We start from the raw sequence: 11,407 nt of genomic DNA, 5'->3' as shown, positions 1-11,407 counted from the left end.
CTGGCGTACAAAATGATAATCAAAACTAGTGTAAATATACTCTCTGATATGTACAGAATGCAATGCTGCATTTGACCGAACGAAATTCTCTGTGTATAAAATGGACATAACGACTCGATTGTTGCCCCAATATCGATCTGGCCCGAAAATTTTGAACTTCTCTCAAAAAAGAAATATCGTATGCACGTGAATGCAGTTCAAATATAATGAATAAATAATGATGACAATCTACAACTAATAACACAAGCCAAAGATAACACTTATCACGAAGAAACAGAGCCCTATTTTCCTCTATATGTGAACATATCATATGTTATATATTTTATAAATGTCACAATATGTCAAAATAAATTTTTGAAAATCTCGCAAGCTATTGATTTCTTCATACTTTTATTTATCTTAATAAATTACATGTAATACAGAAGAATCAATTTATGTGAAAAAAATCAAATAGTTTCTCTTTAAAAAATGAAAGTAATTTTTAAATCTCAAACGCGCTTTCATCTAAAACGGAATTATGTTGACCACAGATTGCCTTCCTCAAAGCTCTGTAATTTTATCTCAACTTTTTTCTGATATCGTTTAGTTTTCCAAACAATTCGCGGAGATATTTAAAATGGAACATATGTACGCACACATACATATACATACATATAACATAATGCATGCAATGAACCAAGCTTTATGCGAAGTGCCCGGCCAATAAATCGTACAACGCATAGCGTTATTAGTTTTTAAATCTCACCTACATCACAAACAGAAACGCACATGCATACACACACACACACACACACACACACACACACACACACACACACACACACACACACACACAGACACGCACAAAATGTGCTTTACACAATATGTGCACGTGTGCAAAGGAAAAATACGAAATTAGAACAATCTAATAAAATAAAAAAAATGTTTTATTTTATGATAATGAGAGCAAAAATTTCATTAAAATTTCAAAAAATACACTTTAAAAATTCATAATTAATCTTAAATCATATAACATAGCAAGCGTGTATAGAAAAATGTAGAACAAAGATATTTAAATTCTGATGAAATTTAAAACAGCTCAATCCTTTTAAAATTTCAAAATATGTTTTCTAAGATTGCACTCGTTTGTAGAAATATTATCAAAAATTTGAAAAAAATTCAGAGACGCCGTCGTAAATCGTTGCCTCTATGAATCATAATTTTTCCAAAATATTTTAAAATTTGAAAGAGAATAAACATGATCTCTTGAAATCAGAACAGTATGCTAATGTATGAAAATTTATCTTTGTAAAAAAAAAAAAAAATGCACGATATGCAAATGGGGAGCATTATCCCAAAAAATGCGGAAATTTTTTTTATTCGGCATTTTAATCGCAAATTGAAAATTTCTCTCACTCATTTAAATCGTCGAGACATTAATCTTGAAGTCAGGCCTTTTTCAAATTTTCTGTGTGTAATTCATGGATTTTAGAAAAAGAAAAGGCAATTCTTGACGAAATTTCTGTATAATAAATTTCCGCCGCTTTGTCTCGCATTGTTTCGCATTTTGAAATTATAATTTCCAAATATTCACGATCATTATTCTTTATAATAGTGTTAGTGCGAAAGTTTTTTTTCAAAGTACTTGACTGAATAAATTACGAGAGCGCACGGCAATTAGTCTTCAAACTTCATTACTTATCGGGCACACTTGTTCGTTTGCTTCGCGCCATGTTCGGCGGCGATCGATTGAATTAATCAAGTCGATCTGAGAATCGATGGAAGTCAAGTTTAACTTCGAGTACGATTTAGTTTTTCGCGATCAAATCGGTAAAAAGCCAGAATAAAAGCCATTGTGCAGCGATGACGATTTTTTATCGCTATATTTCTTTTTCGAGAATACCATCCGCTGCGAATCGAAGGGATCGGAGATAATTATCGGTTGGAAATAATGGCGGGCGCAGGAATAGATTCGAGGGAACAATTACGTTGCTGTACAGAAAGACGTTAAATGTTCTCGTCGACAACAAACGAGCTTCATTATTCGGAAAATGCGCTAATAGTGCGCGTTCACGGCATTTTATTCAGCTACATTTACTGTTTGGAAATTGATGTTAACCGCTTTTAAAGCTTATTTCTCTTTTCAAGTTGAGTTATATAAGTCCGCAACGCAGCCAATATTATACACAATTGTATTGTGCGTGGTTTTGAAACGCTGTTTTTCAAACGCAGTAACATAAAAAAAATTTAATTGATTACATACATAACTTAATATTATATAAGAAAATTTATTAAATATTATATATAGTATTTTATATTATATATTATATGTATTTAATTTATTTAATATATTTATTATGCATTTAATATATTTAATATATTTAATTTTTTATTATATATTATATATATTTATTTATTATATACGTACATTATATAAAATTGTAAACTATAAAAATAATTTCTCAGCTTAATATCTTCATAATTCAATAGATCTTCAGAATTAAAATCTTCATAATTAAATAGATAATATTTATAAGATACCAATCACTAAACTCGCCGAAATAAAGTCTTTATACATATAATTAAAAATAAAATATATCCATATATGTTTTCTTTTTCTTGTATAATTTTTATCCGTAAAAAAAATTAATAAGAATAATTAAAAGAATAATTTGATATCATTTTTTTTTTTTTTTTTAGAAAAAGTGAAGTTTTTAGAGAAGTGAGCAAAATTTTTCTCTTATCTAATTATATAAGTGATTATATATGGATATTTTTCTTCGTTTCTTCAAATTTCACTTAAAAAAAAAAACAATGCAAAAATTATTCTTTTAATTTTTTTAAATTATTTTTTTTTGTCATTTTTCTTACACATTCCCTACATGAATAGAGATTATGGAAGAGAAATAAAACATATATATGGATTTTTTTTCTCGGATAGATATATAAGTTTAGTTAAGATAGAATATATATAGTATTTCAGCGATACAAACTAATGACGATTTATTTTTTATAAGATTCTATATAAGAATATTTAATCGTCAATTTTAAATCATGTTTGCTCATAGAGGTTTAAAGATTATTATTATTTTTTTTTTGTAAACTTTGCGCAGACACGCGGCTGGACACGCTGGAAACAAGCTCATCTCTCTTACAACAAATGCAGGCATAATGGAATTATATGGATCCGTAGAGCGAATTTAAATTTTCAAGCGCGACGCTATGCTCGCGCGGGCGCGTATCTGGGTGTTCGGATCTGTTTTATAATCCGTGATATTAAAGTCACCGTAGCGCATTTGCATTCTCTTACTCGCGTGCTTCCGCTTCCGGCAATTTTTGGCCGGAACAAAGAACAGAGGCATGATGAGCGAAGAGAAATTGATGAAAATGTGCTTTCCGTCCAAGCGTTGCCAATTGTTATCGTGTAAAGATACACGGGGACGTTTCCTACCCTTTTTTAGTCCTCCAGAAGTACCATGAAAGTACTCAACATAGGATCGATATAAGAGGCAATGCGCAGATGCCATGACGAACCGATAGTGACTTCGCTCGCCGCCTCTGCTTATTACATTGCTCGTGATTCCTTTAATACCATGGCGCCGCAAACTTGGCTCCAATATATCGTAAAGTATCCTTGTTCCTAGGACCGGTAACGGCCATACTTTGGCGATACAATTAAACGGATAGCCTACCTTAAATCATTTAAGCCTATATGAGTGTTTTTCCAAAATCTTTTTCTTTTAAGCACATTAAATCTTTATATATAAAAAGAATTATATACATATCTTTATTAGTTATATACACGTATATTTATATTAATAATTTAAGATAATACGTGTGTAAATTTTCGAAAAAAAATATTTATCATTAATTTAAAAAAAAAAATATGTAAAAATCTAATTAAGATAAGTTTACGATATGAGCGATAATTACTCTCTAATTTGTCTAATTGTAAGATAAAAATGCATACTGAGAACACTAGATTTTGAATTAAGAACCCTTGGTTCGAAAGAGAATTTTTAATTTAAAATTTAATTTAATTAAATTTAATTTAAAAATAGCATCTTATTAAAATGACAAATAACTCTGCAATACACTTGTCAGGTGTGTTAAATATGTATATTAAAATCAACCGAGGTGATGATAACCGTATGTAGGATCAATTACTTTATCGTTATTAGAATCGAGAACTGAAAAAAAATTTGTTTCTTGCCGAGTTGAATATATTGTTCGAAATAAATTTTTTGTTTCGATACTGTTTGGTTAAGGTAGTTGTCTCGCGACAATACAATCCAAAATTTTATACTCTGAATCAAAACTTACTATCTATGGTTATCGATTAAAAACTTTTGTATATTCCGCTATTGCCAAATCAACCATAAATTGCCCGCAATTTACCCGCGTATTTGTTTAAAAATATTTTGCATGTACAATAATAGCAAAAAAACTGTCAAAATTTAAAAAAAAGACAAACATATTTCTTACATTTATACTGTTTGAAAAATCAAACAAATAAATCCGAATTATGAAAAGAATTAAAGTATCACAAAATAATATGGATTTTGTCATTTTGGTAAAAAAAAATAGTTGTAATTAATATTTTTCTTAATTTATGGCAAAAACTTTTGATCGTCAATATCCCCTGAAATCAACTGCAAGAAACAATGCAAAACGAGTAATTTGTAGAAAGAAACAAAGGGCAGATAATATTCTTTTTACAAGTTTTAGTAAATAACTTTTAAATGAATAAGTGAATCTAAATCATGTTTTACACAAATTTTATTAGAGTTTTCTTAATGTATGTGAAAATTTTTATTTCATTGGTAATATTTTTTCCTTGTCAGATTTGTCAATAAGTGCGATTTTCCATAAGAATAGTAACTTTAAACTTAAATAATTTCCAAACCATTAAGAAAATTGTGCTCAGTTTTTGCACAGATATTCAGAAGAAATAGTAGAACATTTTATGAAATTTTCATAAAACCTTTTAATATTTCGATATATGACACATATATCCTTATTCGGCTGCAAATTAAAATCCTCATAACTTTTGATCGCTTCAGTGAATCGACTCAGGATTATTTTATAAGTTTCTGAACACATGTAAGAACATTCTGTACAATTTTGGTTACATTCCTAATATTTCAAGAAAAGGTACGAAACATCCTTAACTTTATCGATGAATAATAAAGATGAAATGATACCATTAGGTCTTTTTATTATTGTATTTCTAAAACTAAATGGTTAATAATTTCGATTCTTTTTTTTAATAGGATTCCTAAAGTGTTTCTATTTCTACTTTGTATTAGTTCTTCATCACTTAATTTTTTTTTTAATTATTAAAATTCAAAATATGAGATTTCCGTACATTTTGCGTATGACATGTATAAAAAGTGCAATTTTGGATAACGATTTTCTCGCGTTGGAAACAGTCAATTACTTTTAAATTGTACAAACGGTTTAGATACCACATTTATTAACATATAGTTAAATTTTCAAATTTTTCTTGTTAATTGCGATTTGCAAGACAACTACCTTAATTCGGCATTAATTATTCCAGACGATTCTAAGATCGATAAGAAATCGACGCTTTGTGAATACTTTTTTTTTATTTAAAAAGAAATTTAAGTTAAAATAATATAGAGATTTCTAAACCAATATATCTCCATTTTTCAGCAATTAAATTGCTGTACTTTATCAGAGTTAGTATAAATCCGCTTAGTTAGTTTACTCATCAGAAGCTCGTTCGCGTATTATTTGTTACTCGCTAAATCGGCTTGTATCAAGTTCTTGGAGTTCTAACATTAATTTCCGTGACTTTCTTTAGCGACTTATGTAATTTAAATGACAATCTCTCTCTTTGCTAAGATAATACATATTATATTATATGTTTTATTTTGTACATTTGTAGATCTGTCTTTGTAAATCTGTAAGTCTTTCATTAATGTTTTTATCTCTATTACTTCTTTTACAATGCAGTTAAGAAAATTAGATTAGGATAAATATCTCTCTCTTGTATTTTTATCCATAGGTTTTTTTCTGTGACAAATTCAAATTAACTTAATTTCATTTTAAATTTTATTTTGAATTTTTCTATAAAAATAATTAATATTAAAAATGTTTTTGCTTCCTTGTGTGTGATAATAATTTGTAATATTGTATTTACAAAAGTTACAAAAGTTTTTACATTTTTATATGTTTAAATTTTTAACAGTATGTCAAATCTGCAATTTTCTTGAAAGAGTTATCTAGAACCGAATAAGTTAATGTATACTGTCTATATTTACTTACACGCAAAGATCTATTATTATTAAATATATCATTGATATTAACGCATAAAATTTAAATTATTATTGCGTCTAAATGTTGAAATTACAAATTTCTGAAAAACGATGCCCTCGATGAAATTTTCGTCGACTGCGGCGAGTTTAATTTACACTCCAATAGCCCAATATAGAGAACATATTTCCGTTGAAATTTATGGAAATTATTAATAACTTTCTACTTAATTAAATAAATTAAATTATTATCAGAATATTATGTAAATACTTTCTCGATGTTGGTAAAAAAGAAAATATTTTGTCATACATAATATGTAACAAATAAAAATAAAATGTAAAAAAGAATTCAATCAATTAAATTATAATTTTTTCCTCCCGTACAAAATTTCTTTTACTTATCTCGAATCCAAATTAAAATTAAAGTAAGTCACTCTGTCCAAATCCTTTTTCTACAATACTTATTATCATTCGTACGGCAATAAAGTAATAGTGCAAGACATTTCGTCAAATTTTTTTTGGGAAGTATTGCGATAAGTATTGGGAATTATATTTTACATAGGGTGAGTCATTAGAAACTATCTTCTAAGATATCTTTTTAAATATTGGTTTTACATAAAAACATTTAAGACAAAAGTTAAATAATTTTGATAAAACACATTTTAGTCATCTTAGTTTTATTTAAGTGCAGGCCAAAAAGTTTTGAAGGATTTTTAAATGGAAAGCTTTATTTTCAAGATGTCTTATCGAACAATTCCAACGTGTTATAAATTATTGAATTCGCCTTTTCACCTTTTACAATTATAGTTGATAAATAGAGCTTTCCATTTAAAAAATTTGAGATAAAACTTTTTGACGCTTCCACAAAAAACTAAAAAAACTAAGACAACTAAAATGTAGCTCCTTTAAAATTATTTAACTTTTGTCTTAAATATTTTTGTTTTAAAATTAATATTTATTAAGCAAGTGTCTCGCAATTGTCGCATATAAGACTAATCATAATTAATTATGTTTTTGCGAGTGAGCGCCACAAAGAAAGGATGAACAAGAGAGAAAGAGAAGATCTCGAAAAGCATCGAGCAATGAACGGAACAACGATATGCGGTAAGTAAATTATAAATTGTTTAATAAAATTGCAGAGGAACTTAGATAAGAAGCACGCGCTATACAGGGCGTCCTAGATCACCTGTACACCTCTTTTCTTTCAAAAACTAAGCATTATAGAGAAAAACTTTTGAACAAAAATTGGTTTTGAGGGGAACATAAGATGGTGGCATTGGTTTGACCTTGGATGGCATCGTTAAGGTCAAGTCAAGGACACCTTTAATTTCTTAGATGGAATCCCCTATTTTTTATTGCATATTCTTGTAGCTTATCTCGAGAGCTTTTCAAAACACTATAATAAAGTATTTTTTCATTAAGAATTTTTTTAGTTATTTTGTATCTTAATCTGACATATTTTAATATAAAATATAAAAATCTCAAAAATTATTTAGTTTTCAATAATTGTATCGTAATACTTTTATGTACAGAATAAAAAGATAGATCAAATAGTGTACAGAAAATAATTGTTTTTAAAAAAAAAGTATGCAATTATTTGCATTATATTTTTTTATAACAATTATTTATTTTTTCTTTACACCATTTGCTTCATCTTATTATTCTGTACATAAAAGTATTACGATACAATTATCGAAAATAATTTTCGAGATATTTTATATTTTATACTAAAATATATCAGATTAAGATACAACATAACTCAAAAAATTCTTAATTAAAAAATACTTTATTATAGTGTTTTGGAAAGCTCTCGATATAAGCTATAAGAATATGCAATAAAAAATAGGGATTCCATTTAAGAAATTAAAGGTGTCCTTGACTTGACCTTAACGATGCCATCCAAGGTCAAACCAATGATACCACCTTATGTTCCCCTCAAAACCATACAATTTTTGTTGAAAACGTTTTTCTCTAAAATGCTTAGTTTTCGAAAGAAAAGGGGTGATCTAGGACACCCTGTATATAAAGATTGCTCACAAATTATTCGATTACGCGCATTATTTGCCGATTATGTTCGACGAAATGTCGAAGCGACCAGCGATTTTGTATACTATGACAATTATGTGGAAGTGAGCGAATACCATGCAATTCTAGTATTGATGCGACTCAACGCGACGCGTCGCAGCAATGTCCGGTCAACCCTATCCTATTGCTCTCGCATTAATGGCGATGCCGACGCTTCTCTTCTCTCGCGCGACAGTCACGTGTTACGCTGCAACCGACACGCACTAATTATGCAAATGAGTTTAGGACGGCAGAATCGTTGTTAATGAGCGACTGGCACGTGCATTCGAGTTACATCGAGCGGAGAAACGTTTCTCGGCTGAGCGTGACGCCGCTCTCGTTCCCCTCTCGTCGTGTCGCTCGCATCGGTCGCATTTCGTCTCCGCGTCTGTGTCCCTATTTTTCCTGCCGGTTGCATATTGCGCCGCAGGCGCAATATCAGTTTATTGACAGAAGGAGAGGCGGAGAATCCGTTCCGGTCCTCGAATGGGAGCGGCATGCGTGGCGCGATGACGTTACGATGACGTTACGCGTCGCGGCGCTCGAAATTTTCCGCATCCGACAATGGTGGCTCTAGATTAGATCGTAATAATATACGAGCAAATAGGAATATATTCGGGACGTTTACGAGATTAAATGAAATAAGCGATCGCACGGAAAATTTCTCTCGAAACGATAGGATCTTATAAGTATATTCAAACTTTCTTATTATTCAATTAAAATATAAAATATAGGAATATAAAAAAAAAAAATAAGGGGAGAAGAAGAGAAAGAAAAACATACAGAAATGTAAACGACACGACGGCGGTGAAAAATCTATTCACCGGATCCGCGGCCATTGTCAGAACTCGACTATGTCGACTGTATGCGGTTATTTCGTAGCGTTCGTGCGCGAGGTTCGGTTAAACGAGAACCTTTTATACATTCCATGTACGCTGTTTCCGCTGCCCTTTTTCTCTCCTACCCATATTTTAATTAATGGTAGCTTCCTATGCGAATGCAACGTGCGGGAAACGAAATCACGACGACGCGACCAGAGTCGTTTTATCGCTTTCTCTGTTTTCTCTCTCTCTCTCTCTCTCTCTCTCTCTCTGTTTCTATTCACCCTTCCTTTCTCCTCATGTGGCATGCGTATTCGCGCTTGTTCGAATAGCGCGAGTATCAAAGTTGCTTTTTTACAGAGTCTCTTCATCGTCCTCTGTGCTCGAATATATCAAAAGTACACAAGTTCTTTTCTCTTTTCTTCTTCTTCCCATCTGGATCCGTATAAATTTTCAAAAGCTGATCACAATATTATTTGTGAAACATTGGAACATAAAAAACTTCATTCATTCTAAGATCATTAAATTTTTCAAAATATCACGAATAATTGATTACAACTTTTAACTTATAAACACTTGAAAAAGAGGTATCCAAAAATTAAATTTTAATTGATATAAACAGAGAATTTTTTTTATTTGTAAATAAATACTTTATTTATAAATAAATTTCTTCATCTGTAGATAAATGTAATTTTATTTTAATAGAATTTTAATAAAAATACTCAACTGTAACAGCATTTTTAATATAGGAAACTGAGATGCAAAAGGAAAGAAGATGCAAATAAGATTTGCTATCAATATTTTGCTAAAAAAAAGGATAACTTTCCGGATGTTGTTAATAGCAGATTTCTTGATTTTAATCTGACGATATTTCTTTAGCAAAAATGTCATGAAACATCAATAACTTTCGAAATATAAACGATTAAAAAAGAGAGAAAGGTTTTTTATAAATTAAACTTTGTAGAGTTAAAAGATTAATAAAACTACATTTTCTTCGCAATTAATTTAAAATGAAATTTACTTTAATACAATTTTAATTTGTAGCTTAATTATAAGAAGGAATTATATAGAAAGGAAAAAATTGAAAGCTTGCTGAAAATGATGAGTTTCCTTGACAGTTTCGCTAAGATAAAAAGATTAATTCCAAATCCTAATATTTAAAGAACATTCAGTAGAAATTTGGGGGACATCTTGGGACACACACACACACACATTTATAATTTAAAAGAATACCCAAAAAAAGTTCACAAATAATCACAAATATAAATATATTTACATATATATATATATATATATATATATATATAAAATATGTCTATATATGTTTTATTTCTTTCGTATAATGTCTGTCCTTACAAGAAAAATAAAGTAAAAATTATTTTACTGATTAATTTACAATTTTTTTATCTTTATTTTTTCATCTTTTTCTAAACTCAAAATTATTAGCAATTAATTTAAAGTCAACAATATTACAAAAATGGTTCAAAAATTTAATATTTATTGACATACTGAATAAAATTACACACATTTCTATAACATCTGAGTTATTCTATAATATATATAATGTTTTATATAGTATTTCAGTTCAAATTTCAAAAAAATCTCAAAACTTTTTTTAAATATTATAGTTAATATATAAAATAATTTAATTTTTATTTTAATAGTAATATTATCACATTTTATTATGTAAAATACAGAGTTATTTGCGTTTAATAGTTTCATGTCATATAATTTTTATTTACATATAATCTACATAATTTTCCATATATCAATGTTTCAACATTTTTTGAATATAATTTCTTATAAGCTATAATAATTTTGATTTTGTTTTTTGATCGCTATCCTTGACATTTTTTCAGTTTTGTACGCGCGCGGGATTATTGTAATAATTCAAATTAAATAAACATTTTTTCTTTTACTTATGTAAAAAAATTTCATTATCTATTTTACTTGATTTAAGCACGTATATTCGATTCTTCGACGGCAGATTTATTTTGCCCACGGGCAGCCAATTGTAATCTAGATGCATTTCTAATTACATGAAAGTGTGAACATTGATGTATCTGCCGCGTGAGCATTGATTAAATAGATAGATAAAAAAAGACAAATGAACGAACAGATATACATAAACGTTAAAATAAGTTTATTGCGTCTCGAGAGAGAGAGATCTCTCTGTTTCACGCTTCATGATTCCAGTTGATTCTCGAATTTATACGATCGTTCCATCGCCGCGTATCCGACACACCGATCGCAGCCCATTATCGT

The sequence above is a fragment of the Cataglyphis hispanica genome, chromosome 20 (assembly GCF_021464435.1).
Source record: "Cataglyphis hispanica isolate Lineage 1 chromosome 20, ULB_Chis1_1.0, whole genome shotgun sequence".
Classification (NCBI taxonomy): Eukaryota; Metazoa; Arthropoda; class Insecta; order Hymenoptera; family Formicidae; genus Cataglyphis; species Cataglyphis hispanica.
Note: the sequence above shows the minus strand (reverse complement) of the source record.